General features: G+C 45.0%; 1 pseudogene; it reads left to right on the top strand.

Annotated features, from left to right (window-relative positions):
- LOC134609479 (patched domain-containing protein 3-like) lies at positions 1-26,506 on the top strand (annotated as a pseudogene).
- The last annotated feature ends 1,494 nt before the right edge of the window (positions 26,507-28,000 follow it).

Raw genomic sequence — 28,000 nt, 5'->3', positions numbered from 1 at the left:
ATGGCTCGCTGTCACACAGACTGTATTGAGAGACCACTCTCTCGTGGGTTCTACCAACTTGGGAAGCTCATTGCTAGATACCCCTGGTGGTTTCTGTTGATTCCTTTTGTTATGTCTGCTGGGCTAGGAGCTTTTTTTTTTTTTTATTCTTTATTTTGGTTGTGCACAGAATGAACAAAGCAGCCGGCGTGTGCCACAAAAGTGACGTCCGGTAGAATAGGTGACCATTGGTATAGCATGTTATGGCATTTGATATACAGGCACATTTTTATAATAGTTATATGATCTCTAGAACAGTAGTTTAGGTTCACGTTTGGGTTTGAGTACAGTAGCATTCGTGGTTGGTGTGGAATACATAGACATGAATGAGTATGTGAGTGCTTGACATAAAACATGCTGGTGTAACTTGTGCGTGTACATTTAACAATTAACAAACAAGTAGGTTGAGCGACTATTTAGTAGCAATCTAACTGAGTTGCTGCCTAGTGGGTGCTGTACATGCTAGTTACTAAGATACAAGAAGAAACTGTATAGACATGCTAGCACATTTTGCTTAGTAATAAAGAGTGAACTGGTACATCTAACAATAGGAAAAGACAATGCACATTTGTATGTTGTAACGTTATGTGTAAGCTTACACATGAGAGCAATGCAAAGGGGATACTTTTCTATGTTCCTCTCTTTAGTGCCAGGGGAATCAGCAGTAGCCGGTGTAATCTGCAAAGAAAATGACTAGGAGAAGCACAGAGTCCTTTTAGTGAGAGTCTGCGTGAGGTAATGATCCCTGCGTCTCAAACAGGGTCGTAGGCCGTGGGCCTCTGTGTGGATCAGTCCGTTGATTTTCACCCGATGCCTTGTCTAGTGGCTTTGCTCGCGTAGTGGGGTATGTGCCCCATCGAGGTTCTCTTACCTGTAGGGCTGTAGCGGGTTCTCTTTTGCGAGCTTGTCCCGTGCCGGGGGGTTGGCCGCCTTTCTCTGGGCCTCAGGCTTCGCTCTGATTTAGGCCGCATGACCGGTAGAGGTTTCTCAGCGTCGCACTGGTGCCGGACAGGTACCGGTTTGTTTAGCTTGGTGCTCCTTGTTTGTTCCCGGTCACCCTGTGCTGCTAACATGTTCCTGTCTCTCGGTTTCGATTCACTTATGCTAGTTATAGCAGGAGCTCTTAGGATGTGCGACTGGCCATATTGGCTGTCAGGCCCCGCCCACGTTTTTTTATTTTTTACCACAAAGAGAAACTAGCAATATAGAAGATCAGTTTACACCCATCAGGGGTCCTGCTAAATCAGAGCAAGATTTTATAAAAAGGCATTTTCCAGTCAATGACACTGGGCAATTTTCAGCTCAGCGGCTTTATACAGAGGGATCTTTTGTCTCCTTGATTGCAGTCACCTTATCTAATAATATCATGAATGCAAACACATTTGTGGAGCTCCTGATGTTGGATGAGAAGGTGAGAACTTTGGCTATTACAATGCCAGAGGCAGGACATGATATTAACTTCAAATTTCACCAGCTGTGTGCAGAGGTCTGGCGATCAATGTCTCCCATCTAACCCGCTGTTAGCTGCAGTACAAGGTAACCCCAACAAGATAGAGACCATCAACGTGACCTATCCAATGTTCCAGAATACGACATTTCTGGGGACGTATCTTGGAGGAGTAACACTGAGCCCAGAACACATTGTACAGAGAGCCATTGCAATGAGATTAGTTTATTAGCTGAGAGAGGACAGTGATCAAGACAGAGATAACAGCTTGCTATGGATCGACCACTTCATCACATCCATTCCTAATGAACTAAAAGCATTACATCTAAAAGATGTACAGGTAAGGTTATTTTTGGAAATAAGAATTTAGAAACACCATTATCTTAAGGAACAACTGTCACATAAATACTGTTTTTCATAAAATAATCCTTGAGGTTTTTAAAGGAAATAGATTTATTTTTTTCAATGAAGTATATGTAAAAAAAATTATAAAAAATGTATTCTTATCTTTGGTATATCACAGGATCATTTAGCCATATACATGAACCTTGGGTGAGACTGTATTTGAAAACCGACAGTCTCTATAGTCTTCCCTGCTTCACCTTCTGCACAGATATATGCTAGACAGAGGTAGGAATTAGGTTTTTTTTTTTGTTCTACATATACTTCTTTTAGAAAAAATCTATTTCTTTTCAGAAGTTGGTGGAATGATTTTTATATTAAAACATAGTTTTGAGGTAACAGTTGTCCTTAAAAAAAATAAATAAATATGGTACACACATGCACGGAATATTTTTTTTATTATCTGTATATTTGTGATGCATACAATTATATTATCTGAAATTTATATTACATATTTGCACAACTTTGCTAGAGTAAATATTTAAAATTTTACAATGATCATTGATGATGTACTTCTGTAATGTCAAATTAACAAATAGTAATGTCAAATTAATAGAGGCGCATAATGAATTGTAAATGTTTGTTGACAATTTTTTTTAAAATGACATTTAAGTAGAAGTAACCGACAAAAATCACCATCGCCGAAAAATATGCAACAAAAGTGATCAAATACAAACTGATTTAGTAAGCTGTCTTCTAGTGAGAAGATAGTTTGCTTACTATTAAATTAGTATGGATTTATAAAACTAAATTAATAGTGTTTTATGCTGTGTTCCTGGTTACCTCATTCTTTTAGTTTGCCTAAAAATGCATTTAGTTCCAAAAAAAGGATTAGATTTTTTTGAGGACTTCATACATTTTTGTATCACTTTAGAAACATTTGTTGCATTTTTTATTTTACATTTTATGTTCATATTTCCGGCTAATCCGTGGCAGCATAACATTAGGGTTAGCTCCCCCAACTTGGCTATTTAGGACAGGAAATAAATTATAAATAGGACATACCCTCTCTAAGTCTCTAGTCTTTTTTCCTGTCCTCTTGGTTGTGGAGAAGGCATCAGTTCAAAACATTACCTATATACATTTTTATTTTAGTTTAACTCGGCTAATTTTTATTTAGCAAAACCCAGGAGAGTTAAGCTTTTCTCTCTTGTAAGCCCCCAGTATGTAGCCCGTTTAAGAAACAGCTCCTGAGGGAAAGAATATCCTTAGTTACAGAAACCCCGTAAAATCCAGTGCATTAAGTAGTACACATTCAGCATTGGAAATTAAATATTTGCTGTGATCTTATGGGTAGCATTGTTTTAAGTGATACCTAAGCAATTTGGGAACATAATTCTGCTATGATCCTTTGGGTAGCGGTATAAAATGTGGAGCATTTTGGAGTGTATTTATAAGATATTTAGAAGAATATTTTTTTTTCTTAAATTTAGCTTGGTTCATGTTAAAAACGATGTAGAAATGTACTCTTTTTAATTCTAGATACATTCCAATATTTAATTTATATGGGGGACCTTATTTTATCATTATTACATTCTAGTTAATTACCTCTTTCCTGCTTCCAGCTTTATGTTCTGCCGCATTTCACACCAATTCGCCATCCTGTTTGGCGAACTTTTATGATTTCTACTTCCGTTTGGCAGAATTCACCTTGCTCCTTTGCGCATTCGGTTTCCAAAGGCAAATTCGATTCTCTGAGTTCAAAGATGCAAATGTAATAGGCATGAATAATTCAAATACAGTGAATATTGGGGTCCGAATGAATGTGCATTCGATAGCTATTCGTGTTTCCTAAAGCTCAAATTTTAATGCAATTATTTAATTTAGATTCTGGTGTCCTTTATTCCCTCCTGAGCATGTGCATTAGCACAAATCTGTTGTGTAAGTTTCTAGAGGGCCTAAATTTGCAGATAAGCCTATTTATACAAAGTGGGCAGAGCCTACAGTGGAATACACTATGAAAATGGAAACAAAAAGCCTCCCACCTTCCGGACAACCTTTTGGAACTACGCGCAGTTACTTTTCAAAAAGTTCTGAGGGGGAAACGGGTGAAGATTAGAATAGACAAACGGACTGCCTGTAACATATTCTTCCTCACCTTGCGATCAGCGGCCGTGCGTCTGCATGACTAACACTTGCGACATGTTAATGGACGTCGGCCGTTGCGGATCCACGGCCAATTATACCCCCACGTCCGCTCACGTGAATGACAACGTTGGCGGGCACATGACGTCACACACGCACCGCGCGCGCACGTTTTGGGGTCAAAGAGCGATCCCGGCCAATCGGAAAGATAAAGCAGGTATAAAAACCTAGAATTACCTTTCCTCATTGCCCTGTCGTGGTTTCCCTAGTGGTTATCCGAGAGCGCATTCCTGATTCAAGTTTCTTCTGTTTTTTTTTACTTTGATTTTGACTTCCCTGTATTTCTGGTATCCCTGACCTCTGGCTTTCCTTTATTGATGTGTCCCTATCTGTGTCCCCTAACCTCAGCTAGCACCCTGACTATTCTTTGGTACATTAGTCCGGCCATTCTAAGGCCCGGTAATATGTTACCTATTAGTCATCTGTGTAACACAATTCTACGTGCTGGGTCATATAGTAATCATGACTGCCCTATATAAACAAACAAAGAGGTATCTGAAGCAAAGCCATCCTTCTGGAGCTAGAACCCATTATGTTATGGGCCCAGAAGATGATATTGGGGCTGGTAGCTGTGTATGTTCCAACCGAAGAAAATTTGAGGGCAGTTTCCTCAGTCGTCATTATGTAGATCCCAACGAAATGGCAATTGAATCCTCAGATCTTCCTCCAAACGATATATAATGTTAGAGCACTCCAGAGGTGGATCCAATGATAACTACATCAAATTCTCAACTTCCAACTTTCTTCTCCTGAACCTTCCATTCCAAGTCTTTGGTTACAGATGCCCTGTCCAACAGGTGGTCTTTCAGTCTAGCTTATGTCTTTCCTCCATTTCCTCTCATCTGGAAAACCTCAAAGAAAATCAAGCTGAAACGTCTTCAGGTTATAGCGATAATCCCATTCTGGCCTCACAGACCTTGGTTTCCACTACTCAAGTCCCTGGCAATCGCTCCACCCATAGAAACTTCCAAAGATCCAGAACCTTCTAATTCAATGGCCAACAGTACGCATATCTCCAAACAACCTTCATTTGACGGAGTGGAAACTAAATGGAGGAGCCTGGCTATTAAGGATTTCTTCCTGTCAGTAATTAACACCTTGTTGAAAATCTACCTCTTCTGCATATTTTCACATCTGGACTGTATTTTTGGAATGGCTAAATAGTACAAGATTCTTGTTTTTCTCCTATAGTCTCCAATATTCTGAACTTCTTTAAAACAGATTTGGATAAATGTCTCATCTAAGTTCCTTACATTTACAGATTTCAGCCTTATCTGCCCTTACTGGAACTAGGTGGGCATTGCATAGCATGGTAACCCGTTTTCTTACAGCCATCAAGAAAGTGAAGCCTCCTATTAGATTCATTTCTCCACCTTGGGATCTACCTTTGGTTTTAAAGACTTTGACTCTTCCACCATTTGAAATTTTACAAGAAACTACGAATCAACCGCTTACCCTTAAATGCCTCATTATTTTTGCAGTCCCTTTAGGCAGAAGGGTTTCTGAAATTCAAGCCTTTTCTCCGGAAGAGCACTATACTGTGTCTTATCTGGATAGAGTGGTCCTGCATACAGACCCAGATTTTCTGCTACAGGCGATGTCAAACTTCCAAAGTGATAGAACAATAGTATACACACTAAGAACAAAATAATTAATCTGCTAAATTGAAGGGGTCCCAGGTGTACCTCACTAACACCCAAAATAGTAAACAGTGAAACAGAAAAGTGGGAACCACATCCAATAAGCATACAAAATTGAGCTACAACCTGGAGAATAAAAAACAGAGCTGAAGTATTCTATATAAGAATAATAGTGAATCTAGAATAATAAAAATACAAATCATAGCGTAACACAGTATAATAATAGTGAGAAATGTGGTGCTAGTTGCAAACTCACAAACAAAAACAGAAATCAGGCCTCTCACCCCCCTGGGGTATATGTGATAATGTAAACTTGATAGTAGATTCAAGTAATATGGATGTCTTCAAAGGAATGGATAAAAAGAACCATACATGGTGAAGTATGTAAGAAAAATACAAAATATATTTGTTTGATTGCACTTACAAACAGAAGGATGTAAACAGGCATATCTCCACTCCAAGTGGAACTAAACCGCAGCGTGGTGGAAACTGGCACCTGGGAAAAATTCCAACTTTGGCCGCAGGAAAAAAGAAGTACATAAAAAATAAATATAACAAAGAGGCCAATATCCAATGCGTTTCGTCCAAATAGTATCGGGGACTTCTTCAGGGATATATGTTGTATCTTTTGATAGAAGAGCTTCTTATACCCGTAATAATTCCTCTTAAAGTCGTTCACCGGCGGCGTGCGTTCCAGGCTGGTGTGCGGCCCCCAAAAGAAATGCCACCCTTACTGACGCACTGCCAAAGCGGTCATGCTGGAGAATGTTGCAGGCAGCAGAACGTTCTCAACGGTGTCTCCATACTCTGTCACATCTGTCACATGTGCTCAGTGTGAACCTGCTTTCATCTGTGAAGAGCACAGGGCGCCAGTGGCGAATTTGCCAATCTTGGTGTTCTCTGGCAAATGCCAAACGTCCTGCACGGTGTTGGGCTGTAAGCACAAGCCCCACCTGTGGACATCAGGCCCTCATACCACCCTCATGGAGTCTGTTTCTGACCGTTTGAGCAGACACATGCACATTTGTGGCCTGCTGGAGGTCATTTTGCATGGCTCTGGCAGTGCTACTCCTATTCCTCCTTGCACAAAGGCGGAGGTAGCGGTCCTGCTGCTGGGTTATTGCCCTCCTATGGCCTCCTCCACATCTCCTGATGTACTGGCCGGTCTCCTGGTAGCGCCTCCATGCTCTGGACACTACGCTGACAGACACAGCAAACCTTCTTGCCACAACTCGCATTGATGTGCCATCCTGGATGAGCTGCACTACCTGAGCCACTTGTGTGGGTTGTAGACTCCGTCTCATGCTACCACTAGAATGAAAGCACCGCCAGCATTCAAAAGTGACCAAAACATCGGCCAGGAACCTAGGAACTGAGAAGTGGTCTGTGGTCACCACCTGCAGAATCACTCCTCTATTGGGGGTGTCTTGCTAATTGCCTATAATTTCCACCTGTTGTCTATCCCATTTGCACAACAGCATGTGAAATTGATTGTCACTCAGTGTTGCTTCCTAAGTGGACAGTTTGATTTCACAGAAGTGTGATTGACTTGGAGTTACATTGTGTTGTTTAAGTGAGCAGTGTATATAAGTGAGCAGTGTATATACATATAATTTACTTGTATGATTATTGTTGATACTATGTAAATGAATGCATTACATCTATATTGATTTTTTTTTCATTTATGGATTATACTATTACTGGTGTATATAGATTGACATAATTTTTTAGATACATTGATCATGTAAAGATAATTTTTTATATATATTGATAACAGGAGTGCGGGTATTCAGCATATAACTGTGACGAATACCACTTATAGTGGGTTAGATACCTTTAGCACCCTTTCTTTATATACATGCTGTACAAAAATTCGTTACCCCTACATGCATGGACTGTAAAATAAAGACTCGTCAGAGCCGATCCTGGGTGGATGCGGACTGTCCAGGTGCCCTATAGATAGGCTCCACCCACCCAGGTATAGCCAACTGATCTCATTTGGCCATGCCCCCAACCCCACTGGGGGGTGGGGTCTAACAAGAGAGGTGGGATCTACCTGAGGGGTTGGAGCTGAGCCCTGCACGCCCTGCCTATCTGCAGAGCACCTGTTCCACAACCTCCCCAGGAACAGCTCTTGGACAAGTAAAATTTCTGTATAATCTATGCCTTTGCTATCAATTTCATATTTTGGATAAGATTTTCAAATCATTTAATATTCTTTGGATAAACTATCAAAATTATTTTTTCAAAATATTAAAATATAAAAAAATATATATAAATAAAATGTCAAAATATTATAAAAATAATTTTTCAAAATATAAAATCATTTTTAAAAGTGAAATTGTGAGCTGAAAAATTAAATCAAAGGCTATATAAATATTTGAACGTATATGCTGCAGTGTATAATGGAAAAATAGGCAAATAACCCTTTATATACATTTGTTTATTTTTTTTAAACCAGGTTTCCTATTTCACCTTAGTGTCCAGGCAGCAAGAATTTGAAGGCTCCACAACATCCGTGATCTCTTTATATTCCATCACATATTTTGTCACTATAACGTTTTCGATTATATCATGCCTCAGGTAACTATAGTTTTCTGAAAGCATATTCCATTAATAAGCTTTAGAGAGTGCAAATTGTTGTCTTGTGAGACTGTGGTTTTTGTTATTTTTTATTTCACTGATTATGTGTAACTACAGAAGAAACAAATGAGTTTAGTTATTTCTCCAGCTTGCAGTTTCTTGGGTTTTAAAAATGACTATATGGCCAAAATAGGAACATGCAAAATTCAATGTATCAAACTGAAATTTTAACAGATTCTTTTTTTTTTATTGGGTCTCTGGGGCCTTGCTCCCTTAGGAGATCACTAGTCACATGAGACAAGTATTTTGTGACTTTTAACTTTTTGTTTTATATGTAGGGGGCACAGCAAAAAAGTTAAAACAAAAAGGGATAAATATAACCTTAACGGAAAACTAAAGAGTATTCAGGTCTCCCCCTACTCCTCCCCCCGATAGACAGTAAAAGTGTTTTTTTTTGTTTTTTTTTTAAAGAAAGCTTTACTTACTTTTCTCTAGTTCTAGGGCTCTCTCTTTGCTGCTTACCTCTCCTCCTCCCATGGTGTGGTCCAATACAATGCTCTTTATAGAAGAGCACTGGGTACCTCATATACATCCTAACATCTGTGCACCATACCAAAAAATACAATTTTTTTTACTTGTCCTCCAGCCCAAATTTACTAGCCCTCTCATGCTGAATGACCCCCCATACCCGTACTTACTATTTTATATTGAGACTTACCTACAATGTCAATTAAGAAATGGGTAAATCCTCTTGCCAGCCTTGGGAGCAACAAAGACCAGAGTCGTACCAAGGTTATTTGACACCCGAGAAGGGATTTTTGTGTGTATCAGTCTACTCCTGTTGTGTTTCTCTGCACCATCCATATCATCTTGTGTGTATCTCCTGACTCCTCTTGTGTGTGTCTTCTATCCCCCTCTTAACACTTTGTACATCTCTTAACCCACTCTTATACATAGTGTGTCTTAACTCCCCCATATCCTTTGTTACTCCTAATTCCCTTCTTACCCCCTGCATGTTTTTAACCCTCTTTTCCCTTGATTGTCTCTCAACCACCTCCTTAATTATTTTATGTGTCACTGACATGGAAAGCAGTTTAGGAGCTAGAACCCAAAAGCAGCAAACAATACACCCTTACAAGCACTACTTTAGGGAAAGCTGGAAGTAAGGGTAGGATCCTAGGAGATCTGTGGTGGCATTGCGGCTTTATCAAGTAAACAAAATCTAAGAGAGGTGTTCAAGAGGAGCAGAAAAAAATTGTGATATGGTCCAATGTCAGGGTAGGCAGAAAAAAAGTAAATAATGGGTAAACCAAGCCAAGTTCAAGTAGCCAGAAGATCCATTAATGCTGGGAGCAGGGTAGGACCAGGTATGCATTGCAGGAACAAGTGCACGATCTGGTTCTGGGTCAGGAACAGGAGCTGTGGACCAGTTAACCTTAGTCAAAGGCTCAGAAAAACCAGACAGTGGACTGAGCCTGCTCAGAGGGTCTTCCTGTTCATGAGGACAGCATATTCCTGGAGGTGGAGTTCCTGATCGGACAGGGAGTTCTGAGTAGCACACAGAAAGTGGCCAGAGTGGCTGTATATAAGGCTCAGTTCCCACCTCCTCCACTCCAGTTCCCTGTCTGATCAAACAGAGGAATATAAAGATCTTCAAGCAGTGAACTTCAGGGCATTGAGAAAATTAGATTTCATTAATAGCCTGCCTTAAGTGAGTTCATCTAAGAGACTGTCTGTCAGCCTTGCATGCATGCTCACCAGGCCGGCATAACTCCCCTATCCTTATAGGCCTGTCCCATTTCAGGGCAGCTGAGCGCTTCATCAACATCCCTCTTGTGGCACCGCCACCACCAGTTCTGCATCCACACTTACCAATGTTGGGATGTATGAAGAAGGTAAACAGACTCCTTGCCCTCCGTTTGTATTTTCTTGTAAGAAATGTATGCCTTTTGTCCTCAACTGAATGGTTTAAAAACACCTTTAACACACTGTATATTGTTTGATGTCTCCTTTTTATAGACTTGACTGTGTAAGAAGCAAAGTATGTGTTGCTGCATTTGGAGTAATTTCATCAGGGTTAGCCGTTCTGAGCAGTTTTGGCTTGCTCTTACTGTGTGGTGTCCCCAATGCCCCATTCCTTATTCTAGGTAAGTGCATGACATCATGATTAAGAAATGTATAGAGAGCACCATTAAGGAGATGCTGCCCCTTTAAATCTGTTTATTCTTAATATTTGTGACTGTGAAAGCCAAAATGCATCTCAGATTGCATGTGCCATTATACAAAAGAAACATGTTTATACAATTATAATTATTCCTAATCACAATAATACCATATTGCTTTAGGTATGGGAGATGGAAGTTGAGTCAGCTCATATTACCAGCCAATAAGAAAAATTCACAGGCACTCTAAATGTGAAAGCCGCAGGCAGATTTATTGCAACAAAATGCACAGCAACGTGTCGACCTAACAAGAGGTCTTTGTCAAGCTTGTTAGGTCGAAACGTTGCTGTGCATTTTGTTGCAAAAAATCTGCCTACGGCTTTCACATTTGGAGTGCCTGTGAATTTTTCTTATTGCCTTATCGTGTTGGGATTGCTGGTCCTGTTCCAGAGCACCCGTGGCCGTTGGGAGTGAGTGCGGTTCCTGCAACCAACCTTTGCCATATTACCAGCCAGGCATAAGTTCTTCGTCTTCTTGGGGGTTCATTTGCCCTAATATGCCTCATGAATCTGCAACTGAAGTGTAAAGTTATACCTTTACCATATGTATCATATTTTTAAAAATGTATTTTTTTTTGTCTAGGGGTTGGAGTGGATGATATGTTCATAATGATTTCCAGTTGGATTCAAACAAACGTTAAGAGTACACTTGAAGAAAGAATGGGTAACACATATGCAGAAGCAGCAGTCTCCATAACTATAACTACTTTAACTGATGTTCTTGCTTTCTACATAGGAATTATGACAACATTTGGATCGGTCCAGTCTTTTTGTATTTATACTGGAACTGCCATATTATTTTGCTTCATCTATAATATCACATGTTTTGGGGCATTTTTGGCTCACAATGGCAGGCGAGAAGAGAGCAATAGACATTGGTTAGCTTGCACAAAGGTAGAAAAAAGTGTGAACAATGAAAGTTCTGTTCTATACAGAGCATGCTGTGTTGGGGGAGCATATGACCAAACCACGGGTAAAGAGAGAGAACACCCTGCTACCAGCTTCTTTTATAGATATTATGGACCATTCCTTACAAACATTTGGACCAAAGGTATTGTGGTGATACTCTATGGTGGATATCTAGCCATTAGAAATTATGGATGTTTTCAAGTAAAGGAAGGAATTAACCTGAGTAATTTAGCCCCTGACAATTCTTATGTAGCTCCATTTTATGAAAAAGAGAGAATACTTTTCAGAATATGGTCCGAGAGTTATGGTTGCGGTCACTGAAGACAAACAATTCCTATGTTAGCAAAACATTTTCTGAGTCATGGCTTAATGTATACGTTACTATTGCAGATCAATTAAGATTTAACATTGATCATCGTGTTTCTTTTATGAGTAATCTGCACATATTATTTCGATCTTCCCCAGATTTTTAACAAGATATTCAGATTCAGTCAGATGTCGTTCAGGCATCACGTTTTTTCATCCAAACTGTTAATGTAACCACTGCAGTTGATGAAAAAAATATGTTAAACCAGCTCCGAGACATTGCGAAGGACTGCAATATTCCATTATTGGTATATCACTCAGCATTTATATACTTTGACCAGTACACGGTCATTATGCAAAACACTATTCAAAATATCCTTGTGGCTGCCGCCGTTATGTTTGTTATATTGTTACTTTTAATTCCAAATCCACTCTGTGCACTGTGGGTGACTTTTGCAATTGCTTCTTTCATAGTTGGTGTCACTGGTTTTATGACTTTCTGGGGAATAAATTTAGATTGCATATCAATGATCAACCTTGTTATTTGTATCGGGTTCTCAGTTGACTTCTCAGCTCATATTTCATACGCTTATGTTTCCAACAAGAAACCAAATGCAAATGACCGAATTATCGATGCTTTGCAGTCCCTTGGTTATCCCATTTTGCAGGGAGGTCTATCTTGGGAGTGATTGTACTTTCAACATCTGAGAGTTACATCTTTAGAACATTTTTTTTTTTTTCATATAACTTTTTATTGTTTTGCAAGTTACGGGGTACAGAAAAGAGAGGGGGGGTACGAGGTTACATATCTCAGCAAGTTATACAATATGCGAACGTGTTATACAAAAATAAGATACAAATTATGCATTGCTATACAATTTGGGATGACACAGTGGGGTGGTAGTAGGGAAGCGAAGGCCTACAAGGCAAAGAGGGGTAGAGGGATAGGTAGGGTTAAACAGTGGTGGGTCGGTGTCTATACATCTCATGGTATGGCCATGTACATTGGTATTAACCTGATAAGTTATCTGTCGGATTTGTCACCCCCAACCACCTGGGTAGCCCTCGGTTCAAACGTGTGTTGGGGACATCCCAGACGACCGTTGGGGTCCGTCGGTATTGTTATCAATCGTACCTCTGAGCATTCGTTATGGGTTTGGTTTGTTCAATACTCTAGCATACATTGTCCGCCATGGTTGCCATGCGGTTTCGAACCGTTGTGTGTCTGCACTTTGGTGCGCTGTTATGCTCTCATAGATCTGATACTGTTGGATCTTGTCCCATAACTGAGACTTGGATGGGCAGGCTTGTGATTTCCAGTTAGTTGCTATAAGATTCCTAGCAGCCAATAGTATGAGAGCACTTATTTGCTTGTGTTCCCTAGGAATCCTGGTCGGGAATATAAGCAGGAGGTACATTTGGGGATTCGGAGTTAGGCTCCCTACGCCCAGCGACTCCAGCAAACTCCGGACTTCTGTCCAGAGGGGCTGAATCACTGGGCACGACCACCATATATGGAAAAATGTTCCAATCTCCTTGGAGCACCTCCAACACGTTGGCAGCACAGTAGGGTAAATTTTGTGTAGTCTCAGTGGCGTCATATACCATCTGTAGAGCAGTTTTCTTTTTTTTTTTTTTTGTAAATATGTTTTTATTGAAAGCATATCATCATTTTAGGTATTTTCCACAATGAACAATGTGAGACTCGCAGGTCTCTCGAATCACCTGAAATTGCATGGACGCGCAGGTCCAGCTGTCGGTTTACATATAAGCAGATAAACAATTGAAACCAGCCGTATGGCTTTGAACAAAAGTCTAATTCGGCATATTTATATCCCCATCGTAATTACTAAGAGAGAGTGAATGAATCGAGGGTTAAACATACAGGTTCTAGGTCTACGCAGTGCGCTCTGGATTGTAGGCCTAGTGCCGTTCCGTTTGTATATGGAACGAAGGCTTAAATACCTGGGAGGCAGGATCACGGATACTATTGTTTAATACTAGACTAAAGTATTTGTATTTGTATGAATGGATTTTCGGGGGAAGGGGCAGCATAATCATCCATTAGTCTGGATACCGAGTGGGGAGCCGAATGAGTGGATAAACAAACCCCCAATACAACGAAACAAGAACCGTTCAGAACTTCTACTGGCCTGTACCCTGTCTGAGTCACAGGCACTTGTTTTCGGCCACAGTACCTAAATATGGTGCATTCTATATATGTTCTGATAGAGCAAACAAGTTGCAGAAAGTACGAGCAACTAGCATTTAGCATTCTAAGATATCATTTATAGCTAGTTCAAAAGTACACGGATACTGGCGCACTTCCACCCCCTACCCCCGTGAGGCCGTAGGCTGTTTTGGGTACCGCATAAAGCCGCACCCCATCGGGCGTCGTAGCCCCACTTACGCCCCCGTGGGGCTGGTCCCCGCCCAGCTCCCCGGGCCCCCGATCCCTCGCTCCGCCTGGACCGGACATGGGGTGGGGTGGGTGGGATAGGGTGTGGGAAGGAAGTACTGAGTTTTGAGCCGAGTGTGGATTATCCCGTTAGTCTCCTAGTGTCTCCTCCTGGGGATCGTCAGTTCCTCCCCCCATTTGTAAATGCACAGTCCGAAATGCCTCTGTACCCACCCGTGTCAACCAGGGTGCCCATGTGTCTAAGTATGTCTGCATTCGGTCTTGGGCTGAATACCAGCTTTCCTCTGTCACTCGTAACTCCTCCATTCTAGTAAACCACAGGGAGAGCGGTGGGGTTGTGTCTTTTTTCCAGTGTAAAGGAATTAGGTGCTTTGCGACATTAAGAATTCGGATGGTCAGGGAGCGTTTGTATCGTGGCGTGGGGGTTGTCGTGTGGTGTAGGAGATACGGGGCGGGCTGGAAGGGTGGGGCGTTGTCCGTGAACAGGGCCACTATGGCAGCTATTTTCTCCCAGAACGGTACTATGAGTGAGCATTCCCACCATATGTGGAGGAAGGATCCAACCCCTCTCCTGCACCTCCAACATAGGCCGTCCGTGTCTAAGTGCATTCTCTGTAAACGTTCTGGTGTCAGGTACCATTGTGTGAGGACCTTGTAGGCCGTTTCCTGTGTTTTGCTAGCTATTGCGCAGTGGTGTACTAGGTCACAGATCTTGTGCCACTGGGTCTCGGTGAGTATTTCTGCTATGGCGGTCTCCCATTTGGACATGAAAGGGGGTGGGGGGTGTCCCTGTTGTCGTTGTAGCATAGAGTAAAGGAAGGATACGCTATGGGGCAAGGGCTCCGGGTCCTGGCACAACTGTTCGAATGGTGTAAGGTCCCTGTATACGTCGGGGTGTTGTGGTATGGCGGTGATGTAGTTCTTAATTTGGGTGTATCTGAATGTCGTCATGAAGGGGTGGGTAGGTGTGCCCGTTAGCGTCTGTAGGGGCAAGATTTTCCCATTGGCCGTCATGTCTCGGAGTCTGGGTAAGTTTTGTGGGAGGACGCAGCGGAGGTTTCCTGGTCTTGCCCCCGGTTCAAAGTCCGGGTTGTATACCAAAGGTAGCAGTGGGGATGGGAAGGAGGAGAGGCGTAGTTTCCTCGCTTGTGAGTGCCATAAGGTTAGAGTGGCGGCGATGAAGGGTTGTTGGTGCACTGACCGCCTACCAATCGAGGGGTCCAACCACAGAAGGGCCGCGAGGGGCCTGCCTGCGTGATGTGTTTCGATGGCCTTCCAGGGTTTGCTGATTCCCTCCTTTGCCCATTCCAGGGCCCGTTGCATGTGGCATGCTTGGTAATACAGTTTGAGGTCAGGAACTGCCAGGCCACCTGCCGTTTTGGGGAGTGTGAGTTGTGTGTACTTGAGTCTGGGTTTAGTGCCTTTCCAGATAAATTTAATGAGGAGGGTTCGGAGTGCTGAGAAGAAGGTGGTAGGAAGTGAGATTGGTATTGTCTGAAATAGGTACAGTACCCGTGGGAGAATGTTCATTTTGGCGATGGCAACCCTGCCAAGCCAGGAAAAGTGAGGTGTGGCCCATTCTGTCAGATTCTTCCGTATGGTTCCCAGCAGTGGGGTGAAGTTAGTATGGTAAAGTTTGGAGAGGTCGGCCGTGAGCCTCACGCCCAGGTATTTAATCGCGGTGTCTTGCCATTGGAAGGGGAAGTTTCGTCGGATTTGGTCTGCCCTCCCCCTGGGGGAGCCAATGTTGAGGATAGAGGATTTAGCATAATTAATCTTGAGGTTGGCGATTTGGCCGTATGTCTTAAACTCAGCCATGAGGTTTGGGAGGGAGATTTCTGGGTTAGTGATGAAGAAAAGCATATCATCCGCGTATGCTGCGATTTTGTGGTGGTCTGCCCCCACCGTCACCCCCGAGATATCTGGGTTGTCCCTTACTGCTTGTAGGAACGGCTCCAGGGCCAGGATGCATAAGAGTGGCGATAGGGGGCAGCCCTGCCTAGTTCCGTTCCTAACCGGGAATGCATCTGTATAGACCCCGTTTATGCACACCCTGGCCGTGGGGGAAGAGTAAAGAGATTCTATCCACTGGCGCATATGGGTCCCCAGGCCGACGTGTTTCAGTACCGAGAATAGGTAGTCCCACGCCACCCTGTCGAAGGCCTTCTCCGCATCCGTAGAGAGGAGGAGAAGGCTCTCCGGAGTGCGCTGCGCGTGGTGGATCAGAGAAAGGGCCCGGACCGTATTATCCCTGGCTTCCCTGTGGGGGACGAATCCTACTTGGTCGGGAGAGATTAAGTCTGGTATGTGTGGGGTCAACCTCCTAGCTAGTATTTTAGCGAACAGGCGTAGGTCGCAGTTAAGTAGCGATATCGGTCGGTAGCCCGTACACCGTTCGGAATCCCCCCCCTCCTTTGGCAATAGGACAATGTTGGCCGCCAGTGTTTGCTGGGGGATGGCATTTCCCTCTGTTATGGAGTTGAAGGCCGAGACATATTGGGGGGACAGTGTGTCCAGGAAGGTTTTATAGTATTTGAGGGGGAGGCCATCTGGGCCCGGGCTTTTTCCTATCTTTGAGGTTTTGATGGCCATGGCCAGTTCCCCCTCCGTCAGGGGCGCCTCCAGGGCCTCCGCTGCGTCTGGGGAGAGTTTTGTCTTAGTGTATTTAGTGAGGTATGCGTTCATGCGGGTCTTTCCCAGTTTCGGGTCTGCTCGAGGGGCGTGGGGAGGGATCGCGTAAAGGTCCGTGTAGAAACGGGTTACAGCTGTCGCGATTTGGTCTGGCATGTGGTGCAATTGGCCTGTGGCGTCGCGCATTCGTGCAATATATGTCATGGACCGTTTTTTATTCATCATTCTGGCTAGCAACCTGCCGCACTTGTCTCCTTCCATGTGGAAAAGAGATTTAGTGCGTTGGAGGGCCCTAGTGTACGATTGCCGCAGGACCCGTGCTAGTTCTTCACGGGCTGTTGTGAGTTCCTGGAGAAGCGTGTTGTCTAGTGTCCGTTTATGGGCTTGTGTTAGGGTCCCTATCTTGGCGGTTAGTTCTCGGATCGTATGTTCCCGTGCCTTTTTCAGGGCAGAGGAGTGTGAGATAAGGATCCCTCTAATCACACACTTGTGGGCCTCCCATGTCAAGAGGGGGGACGTGTCTTGTGGTAGGTTCTCGGCGAAGTAATTCGTCAGGGCTTGTTGTACGTCTTGGGCCACCTGCGGGTTGGATAGAAGATTTTCGTGGAGCCGCCATGTCGTGGTTTTGGGTTTGTGTAGTGGCGATGTGAGTTGAATCGTGAGTGGTGCGTGGTCGGACCACATTGTCCCCCCTATGGCGGAGTCCCGCAATCTGGGTAGATAGTAATATGGAAGGAAGAAGTAGTCGATGCGTGTGTAACAGTCATTCGGGGTCGAGTAGAAAGTGTAGTCCCTAGCCGTCGGGTGGGTCGCCCTCCAGCAATCTGTAAGTCTGTAATGGTGGAGAAGTGTACGAATTTTGAGCAGTGTGTGGGGGGGTGTCGATGAGTGGCCCCTGGATGCGTCCATCGTCGGGTGTAAGGCGATGTTGAAGTCCCCTCCCAGGACCAGACAGCCTGTCGCGAAGTCGTGGAGGGCCCGGAGTGTGACCCGAAGGAATTTGTCCTGTCGCGTGTTTGGGGCATAGATGTTGGCAAACGTATAGGTTTCGTCCAGGATTTTACCCCTAACAAATACGTATCTGCCCGAGTTATCCGTCATGGTCGCGTCGGTTATGAAGGGTATGGATTTGTGTAGGAGTATTGCTGTGCCCTTAGATTTCCCGTCTGGGTTATTGCTGTAGAAGCCTTGGGTGTATATGTGGTTACAGAGTTTCGGAGCAGAGTCAGTTTTAAAGTGGGTTTCTTGGAAATAGACCACATGGGCTCTGGTTTTTTGGCAGAGGCGTAGTGCGTGTGACCTTTTTTCGGGGGAGTTTAGGCCCTTTGCATTCAGGGATAGGAAGTTAAGTGGGGCCGGTGCGTATTTGGGTGCGGGTGTAGCCATATTGTCAAGTCCCACGAGTGTCTGATACGCCCCGGTCTGTGGGGGCAGGTGAGGGCCCAGGTAGGTAGAGCTCGGTCTGGGGCAGGCAGAGCGGAGCAGGGTGGTGGGTACCCCTGTATGGTGGGGCACAGAGGGGGCCGCCCTAATAATGGAGCAGAGGCACCGGTGTCAGGGGGGTAGAAATCCCTGGCCCGGGGACCGGAGCGGGGGACAGCCTCCCTATACAGATGACACCGACCTCACGGGGCGTGGAAGGCGCCTTATCGACCAGCCAACAGAGGTGGCTGCGGATCGCAGCAAACACTAACAACTGTAACCCAAACCTGGGAACACTTCTGTCGTGTCCCCGGTGTGAGTCCCCCAGAGTATGGTCAGGTTCCAGCCGGAACTGTGACCTCTCGTTGGTACTTTTGTGTGTCTGCGGGAACTCACCCCCGGGTCCCGACCTTGTCTAGGCTGAAGGGAAGGTGTACGAGCCGACCCAGGGCCGGACCCCCCTTCGACAGCTCATACGCCTAGGATGTTGACAACCCCCCCCCCCCTCCCCCCAACCCGCCCCCCCATGTGCACCAGTGTAGCCCCGTGGCACCATCCCTCCATCCCCAGAAGCGGTATGGAAAGCCAGTGTCCCCCCTGAGGGTAGCCCGGTCACTGTGTCCCCTTCTGGGTTCCCCCATCTTTTTGGAAGTGGGTTGTATCGTCCTGGGGTCAGCGTGTGCAGGTGTTAATACAATGGTAAATATACAGCTGTACCCTAGAGTAGTATATTCTGACACCTGTGTTGCAAACTAGCCAATAGACATTTTGGACTTGCGTACGTGCCTAATCTGTGGTGTAGATAGTGGACAAGTTTAGTATGTGCAGGGGCATAGACCATGTTATACACAGTACCGTGGACAATTGTAACATGCACAGAAGTGTATGTAGGGTGATTTACGGACCAGGGGGTACTGGTAGCATGTGTAGGCACATATACCCAGTGGTCCGTGCAACGTAGTAAGCCATTCTAGCATAAGCAGGCGTATGCACCGAATGATATAGAAGTAAAGCAATTAGAGATAGTACAGAAGCGAGTCAAAAGAAACCCTATAAATAGGGGGACCAGCTCTTAGCTCCTAAACAAGATATACCATGCAATTGACAATGTTAGCGTGCGCGGGCGTGTGTGCAGGGTTATACACCCACCTAGGAGCATCTGGAGCGTGCGCAGGCGTGTATATAGCGGCCGGTACAATGCAGTAGACAGTTTTGGTATGTGTGGGCGCCTATGCCATGTTACGTGCCCTGCAGTGGGCGGTTGTAGTGTGTGCGGGCGTATGTGCAGTGGTTTGCAGCGTAGAGGGTGATTGTAACCTGTGCGTGCGGGTATATGTGGGATGTACCATGCCGCCAATAACTATAGCATGCGCTAGCACATGTGGGGGTAAATACAATGCAGCGGACAGTTTCAGCATGTACATGCGTGGGTGCCATACGAGACACAGCGCAGTAGGCGCTCCCAGTGGGCCAGTGCCAGCCTTTGTGAGCACTTCCAGGTACCACAGTCCCTTGGGTCACGTCCCCCAACCCACCCCTTCCCAACGGGGTAGCCGGGGCCCTCATGTCCATGGTGACACTTTTGTAAGTGAGGGCTGTAGGTGGAATGTGGCCCAGCCTCTGTTCATGCAGCCCGGCAGGGGGTGCTGCGCTGAGGGGTGTAGGGGCAGAGTGCCATTATGGAGTGTCCAATCCGTGGGTTGGCCAAGTTTGTAATTGGGGATAGTGTCCAAGTCCTGTAGCGGGGCTATTTGTGCCTTATAGAGGGCCAAACCGGTGCAAGGCGGCCTGGCGGGTGCAGCGTGGGGGGAAAGGGGGAAAAGTCATGCCCTCTAACGGGCGGTACCTGTAGGCCTAGTGGCCTCCTGGCGTCCCCCTCGAGTGCGTTGCGGCAGCGCCGGTCTCGGATAGGGGTTTCTTGCTGTGGTATAGATGTCCAATGGGTCAGGCCATCTCATGTTGATGGCGGGCAGTTGGAGCTCCGTGCCCAGTGCTATGTAGTCGCTGTGTGTGCGGACCAGGAATGGGCCTCTTGGCGTGTGGACAAGTAGTCCTGTGGGCATCTGCCATCTGTACCGGATCTGTTGTGCCACCAATACTCTCGTGAGTGGTTTCAGAGCGCGTCGGTAGGTCAGAGTAGCCGGCGATAAATCTGGAAAGAGTTGCAGGTCTTGATTCCGGTAGGTGAGCGTTTGCTGGCCTCGTGCGTGTTTAAGGATAGTCTCCTTTAAGGCAAAATTCGCCAGGCAGCAAATTACATCCCTGGGTGGGCTATCCGGCGGGCCCTTAGGGCGGAGGGCTCTATGAGCTCTTACAAATTCTATAGGTGCCTGGTGGTCACGGCCTAGGATCTCATTAAATATTTCCAGGAGCCAGTCCTGCAACTGCTGGGGGGAGTCCTCAGTCTCAGGGAGGCCGCGCAGCCTTAGGTTATTGCGGCGCCCCCTGTTGTCCAAGTCCTCAATATGCAGGGCCATGCCACGTACCTGTTCAGATGAGGTTTCTGCAGCCTCAGCTAGTGTGGTCTGAGCCTCTCTCAGGCTGTCACAGGCTGCCTCCACGTGGCTCACACGGTCTTGCAGGCCTTGTATGTCAGCCCTCAGTGCCTGGATGTCTTGCCTTATGTTAGTTCCCAGCTCCGAGGTGGCCAAGCGGAGGTCTTCTTTGGTGGGCAGAGCTCTTAGGAGGTCCAACCATGGGGGTTTTTCCTGACCTCCCGTGTGCAGGTCGGATGCCGGCGATGAGGGCGCGGAATCTTCCGACGCCATTGAGCTGTCGGCGCCATGCGGCTGCGTCGCGAGGTCCGCGGGGGTCACCAGGAACTGGCGCAGGGACGAGGTGAGCTGCCCCTTCTTCGGCTCTGGGGTCTTCCCGGTCTGTGGGGCCCTGTTAGATCTCCCCATGTCGGCAGCGTAGCGGGTAATCGTGCTGGTAAGTCGGGACCCGGGCGGAGAGGGAAAGTTTAAGCGGCCATGTTCGTCGGCTGCCAAGCCACGCCCCAAAATAACACTCCGTAGAGCAGTTTTCTATGTGCTTCAATGTGTGTGTAGCATTTAGTGAGTTTAGAGAGACCATTGAGGGCCTGAACCCAATCCTCAGTGGATAAATTGAGGGAGCAATCTTCCTCCCATTGCTTTTTACACTGGGGAGTTTGACGGGGGACCACTTCTTCCCACATTTTATAGCAGAGGGAGATAGACTTGGGTTTGCCTGGTACGGCCCAGCATCTTTCTATAATTCCCTCTGTTGAAGGGATTTTCTCACGGGTATCGTCGTGTTTTTGTACATGAGTCAGTATGGTACCTTTAAGTCTGAGGAATGTGAATAGTTCCTCCGGTGGTAGGTGCCATTTCGCTTGTATGTCAGCGAACTGTATAACCTCCCTGTCCTCCAGCAAGTGTTGTATGTTGGTGATACCAGCTTTAACCCACCTAGTTAGAGGTAGGTGCGGTGAAGTGGCTTTTAAAGCCGATAGTGGTGCCCTGACGTGATACAAGGTTTTACATCCTAGCGAGGACATGAACGTGTCCCAGATGCTGAGTGTGAGAGTGGTGGTTGGGTACAGGGCTAGTCCGGGGGTTCTCAGGTGTTTGGGTGTCCACAGGGTGTCAACCATGTTCCCTCCCTGAACCTGTTTGTTCTCCATATCTACCCAGCTCAACTCTCCTTTAGGGGAGTGTAGTAGGATCCCGGCTGTTAGCGCCGACGCTTTGTAGTATTGGGCTATATTCGGTAACCCCACACCCCCTTGTTTGACTTGTGTGTACAGGAGTTTGGCAGGGATCCTAGGTCTTTTATTGTCCCATATAAAGGCATTACATGTTTTTTGTAGGGTCTTGAGTATGGGTTGTGCTATCTTTAGGGGAAGCATGCGAAAGATGTATAGGACCTTGGGCAATATGGTCATTTTGAAGGCGTTAATCCTTCCCAACCAAGAGATATGTGTATGTTTCCATTTCAGTGTCTCCGTTTTGCACATGTTGGGGAGAGTTGAAAAATTTAAGCGGGCAGTTTTGTCAACCGAAGGCGCAATTTTAACCCCCAAATATGTAAGAGAGGATGACCTCCAATCAAATTGGTGCTTGTCTTTTAGAGCTGTTATGCGGCCTGAAGGCAGGTTAACTGGTAATGCCTGGGTCTTGTCCTGATTTAATTTATAGTGGGAAACCAGGCCAAAGTCTCTAAGGGTATGTACCAGGTGGGGCAGTGAATGTTCCGGGTCTGTTAACGTCACTAGGACATCATCGGCGAATAGAGCCAATTTGTGTTCCTGGCCTAGTACATGTATTCCTTTGATGTTTTGATGACTGCGGATCTTTTGGGCCAAAGGTTCTAGTGACAGGATATATAGGAGGGGGGATAGAGGGCAGCCCTGGCGTGTCCCATTGGTGATATGGAATTTGTCCGAGATGAAGCCTCCACTAGAAACCTTGGCAGCTGGCGTGCTATACAGTGCATTGATACTTGTGATCATTTCTGGTGGGAACCCATATTCTTCTAAGACTCTAGACATGTATGTCCAATTAAGGCGATCGAAGGCCTTCTCCGCGTCCAGCGCAAGGAGAAGGCCCTCTGTGTTGCTCCTATCCATACATGCCAACGTGTTTAGAATGCGTCGGGTGTTATCCGAGCCTTGCCGGCCGCGGACGAACCCTGATTGGTCGTTATGCACTAGTTGCGTGAGGAAGGGGGCTATTCTATTGCTAAGTATTTTGGCGTATATTTTGGCGTCTCCATTCAGCAATGATATGGGTCTGAAATTTTTGCACTGTGTAGGTGGCTTCCCGGGTTTAGGGAGTGTGGAGATGTGGGCCAGGAGAGTTTCTTCTGGTAAGGCACCTTTGTTGCTACTCTGCCTATATAATTTTAGCAGATGAGGTGAGAGGACAGCTGCAAACAGCTTATAGTACGTATTTGTGAGTCCGTCAGGTCCTGGTGACTTGCCTGTGGGCAACGCCTTGATCACTGCCGAGATTTCGTCCAGTGATATAGGCTTCTACAAGGCCTCTATTGCGGTTGGGGTCAGTGAGGGTAGGTGTAGGTCCGATAGGAAGCTGTCTATGTCTGTTTTTGTCGGGACTATAGTTGTTCCTTCGTGTTGAAGGTTATATAGTTGACCATAGTACTTTGCAAAGGCATTTACTATCCCCTGTGGGTCAATGATTTTGTGGTTGTTGCTATCTTGTAGGTAGGCAATTCTGGAGGCGACAGTTTTTTGTTTTATTTGTGCTGCTAATTTGGCTCCCGCCCTGTTCCCTGCTGCGAAGAATTTGTGTTTTGATTTTTGTAAGAGGTAGGTAGTTTTAGCCAATTCAATATCCCTCAACTGGGATTGGAGTGCCAATAGTTTTCTCTGTAGTGTGTTATTGGGTGATTGTTTGTTCTCGTGTGTGAGAGTTTTAATCTCATTGACTATAGTCAAGTATTGCGCTTGGCGTACTTTTTTGGTGTGGCTAGCGTGCTTGATAAAGCTTCCTCTAATGACCGCTTTATGAGCTAGCCAGACGTAGTCTGAGTTAATGTCCTGTTGATCGTTGTCTGTAAAATAGTTCTTGAGGTCTGTTGTTATTTGTTTGACTATGTGTGGCTGTGTTAGCAATTTGTTGTCTAGCCTCCAAGATGTTTGGCCGCTATTAGGGAATCTCTCTTTGAGTGTTAATGTGATAGGAGCGTGGTCTGACCACTTGATGTCTCCAATTTCTGTGTCCAGTATTTTTGTGAGGGAGGTGGTCTTTATTAAGAACCTGTCTATCCTGGAGTAGCTGTTATGTACCGCAGTGTAGCAGGTGTAATCTGTTTCAGTGGGGTGTGTGATTCGCCAAGGGTCTACAAAGTCATGTGTTGCTTCTTGAATGTTACGTGACTGTGTGAGCCGCCTCTTGGAGGTGGTCGTTGCCACTGTTTTCGAGGCTGATGAGTCTCTAAAGCTATCTAGAAGAAAATTGGTGTCGCCTCCAAGTATTACCTCCCCAAATTTATACAGATTCAATAATGCAAACATTCTTGACATAAACTCCTCTTGGTTATCGTTAGGCCCATATATGTTCATTAAGGTGAAGGGGTTGTTGTTGAGATGGCATTGTATTATCAGGTATCTACCTTTTTTATCAGTGATTTTTCGGATCAGTTCAAAAGTGGTTTGTTTGCTAATTAAAATGGACACTCCCCTCTTTTTTGTGGAATAGCAGGAGTGATGGTCTATAGGAAACCAGGGTGAATTGAATCTGGGGCGAGATCCCCATTTAAAGTGGGTTTCTTGAAAGAAAGCGACATGCGCCTTCTGATTTTTGGCCTCTAGCAGTGCCAATCTCCTCTTATTGGGTGTATTTAGCCCTTTTACATTAAGAGAAAGTACCTTGAGGGACATGTCACCAGTGGTAACTCTAGGCTCGTTGTCTACCTGAGCTTTTTGACAGCGTCGTCGGAGTGTGTGGGCGACACTGGTGGGGGGGGGGGGGGGGAGGGTTAGGTAGCACTATATGACAGAAAAACGTGAACTATATACAAGCCCGATAGCCAGGTGGCTAGTGCAGAAATCTGCTGACGGGTAATAAAGTGGCTTAGTACTTAAGCCTTGTGGGGTACCGTGGGCGCTGTCGTTGCGTTACTAATGGGGTGTGCACACGTGGGGAAAAGCTAAAATAAAGATAACTCAAATTAGTGGGTGTGCTCCACTGGTAACACTCTGTATCAGAAATCTCAATTCTTAAAGAAAGCGAAATATTCAATATTATAACAATATATAACTAATAGTTGTAACAATCATATATGATCAGCCGCCTCGTGTGGACTCTCGGCTGTACGACACCATGAAAGTGAAGACAGGTATGAGGGTGCACAGGGGGTATTTGCGTGTGTAGCCTCTGTTAACCTATACATATCTGTGGTTTATCAACGATGGGCAGGAACGGTGCGCCCCAAGTTGTCGTCTTGTCGCTGGTATATTTCTGGAATGTTCATGTTGTGCCAAGGGAGCGAGTTGTGGCCTTTTGTCTGCTTTCGGGGTGGCGATGTCGTCGGGGATCTGGAGATGCCCGGTGGTGGTGGTACAGGAATGTCCCATTCTTTGAGTAGTCTCGCGCCGTCACGTGGCGTGGAGATTATCTTGTCGGTTCCATTCCTTTTAAGTAGCAATTTCGTAGGGAATCCCCATTTGTAAGGGATGTTAGCCGATCGTAAAGCAAGGGTTATTGGTGCAAATGCTCTTCTCTTGAACATAGTCGCTGCTGATAGATCAATGAACAACTTGATGTCTGCAAACTGTTGAGGCAGCGGAGGGTGCTTCCTGGAGGCCTGCATGAGTTGGTCTTTCACTGTAAAGTAGTGGACTCTGGTGATTACGTCCCTTGGTGTGGAGGAAGGCAGGTGTTTAGGCTTAGGCAGTCTGTGCGTGCGGTCTAGCCGGAGGTCTGAGGCCTCTAACTCTGGGATGAGTGCCTTAAACATGTCCTGTACAAATTTAGGCAGGTCTTGTGGGCCTACTTCTTCAGGCACCCCCCTCAGTCTTATGTTGTTTCTTCTGTCTCTGTCCTCATTGTCTGCTATTTTCCCTTCTAAGTATTGTACCTTTTGCTGCAGTGCAGTGTGTGCTTCTGCTAAGTCGTTGTGGGCTTCCCTTAGCCCTTCTGTCGCCTCCTCTAAATGCGCCGTCCTGTCCCCTAGGGCCTGGATGTCTGCCCTGACGTCCGCCGCCATTTTAGAGAAATCGGAGCGGAGATTGGACTGCAGGGACTGCAGCATGTGGCTCACGGAGGCATCCGTGGCCGGTTGGGTACAGGGGGGGTCCGTTGGGTCTTGACTCTCACCCGGTTCGCAGTCTATAGCTGTGGGGCTGCGGTCGTCGGCGCCATCTTGGCTGTCACTGCGACCCGTTGTGAGGTGCGAGTGGAGGGTTCTCTGCTTCATTTTTTTCGTTGATTTAGTCGACATGACTTCCCCTGAGCTCTCCTCGGCTTTTCAGTCGTGTTGTTGGTGGTGTAATGCTGTGTTACACGCTGTGTTAGTCCACGGAATGGCGGAGCACTCAGATTATGCGACTGCTTCCATGCGGAGTCAGGCCACGCCCCCCTTTAGAACATTTTTTAAGATCATATTTCTTGTTATTGGGTTTGGAATGCTCCACGGCTTGATTTTTCTGCCAGTTTTTTTTAACTTTCTTTGGGAATGTTGACGATAAATGCTGTGACAGAAAAATGGCAAAGAAATCTAGTCATCAAACAAGTCCTGGCACCATAAAGAATGCAAACTGTATACATTTTTCTGAGAACTATCAGAGGAAAATGTACAATAATATGAATAGTGACTTACAAAATCGGTTCTATTCAGATCCTGATTGCCCATAGTTTCATACCTTTTTGTGTAATACCTTTAACTATAACATAGCATAGTATTGAATAAGAAGGTCACTTTTTTGCATATTTACGCAATTGCCTTGTTACCTAAAATGTAAAGTTAGCAATATTAAATGATCTTGTATATATTTGAGGAAATATTTTGATAGCTAGGCCCTGGGAATCAACATGTTTTAAGGAGCATCTGAGATTTGACTCACTTTTAAAATGTTGACTTTTTAATAATGTCCTATCAAAATAGGGTAAAAGTAAACATTTTAATCGTATCATGTGATTGCGCAAAATCATTAATGATCATTTTAAGTAAAGTTTAGGCCAGTAAAGGGCTTGTTTTACAGGGATTTACTCGGACTATGTTCTTTATTCAGTTCTTTTAGTCTGTTATCTGTATGGTAAATGGAAATGGTTTTAAAAAAAAAAATGTTAAGATTCACAATGTAAAGGAGAATTAACTCTGCATAAGATGTAAACTACTTAATAAAACAAACAAACAAAAAACAGACAGCTGTGTTATTATGTATATCCCAGGAGCTGTGATGGATGGTGTTCAACTTATTCACAATTTCCATATTCCATACGCTTTGTAATTTTTAACAAGAAACTAAACCAGAACTTACAATAAAAGGACAGTAAATACTGTTATATAAATTGTTAATGTTTTTTTTTTAATTAACCTTTTATGATTTTTTTTTGGTTTACTATATTTTATTATCCTTCCTCTCACTAGGTCATAATGATACCGGAGAAACTGACGGAAGCCAAGCACAGAGAGATGGACACAGGTTTCTTCAGGAAGGAAGAGATTCTTTATTGGATCACCGATCGGGACTCAGAGGGACTAGCGTCACCAAAATACAGCAAAGTCTGAGTACTGAATACATAGAGTACATTCCTTATATAGCACTGTAGCTCCTCCCACAATTAACTACACCCACACATACCCTTAACCTATTTAATGAATAGAGTCTAAACTCATCCATCCGGTCTAACCACGTGGCTCATCTGATACAAAGGAGAGGGACGCGTAATTCCAGTTCTTACATTCCTGCACCTGGTCAGTACAGTGATGACAGTATCTTAGCTACGTGTAATTAACCAACTGATACTACAAACACATATACATACATATGCCTTGTGGCAATCTTAGCCTGCTAAACTTGTATTTTACTGGAATTACATCACATTCCCCCCTTTGATGCCTCTGATATTTCACAATTACTTGAGGCATCACTTAACCTTGGTTTGCATATACCTCAGGTTACCATGAACCAGACCAGACTTATCTTATGATGTGAATCTTCAACATTCATCTTCTTGCATTGGTTCTCCCTGATCTAGAGCCTTATACTTATATATCGCCATTATCTGTGCAGCAGCCTTCCTCTCTGCTATACTTCCTATCAGGCTTTGCACAGACCTAACTACTAAGGGTATAAGACACGGTAGGAGTAGACACAACAGTAAAATCAGTAGGACTCCACCTAC

This window comes from Pelobates fuscus, chromosome 4 (genome assembly GCF_036172605.1).
Source record: "Pelobates fuscus isolate aPelFus1 chromosome 4, aPelFus1.pri, whole genome shotgun sequence".
NCBI lineage: Eukaryota > Metazoa > Chordata > Amphibia > Anura > Pelobatidae > Pelobates > Pelobates fuscus.
Note: the sequence above shows the minus strand (reverse complement) of the source record. Positions and strands in the feature narration are given on the sequence as shown.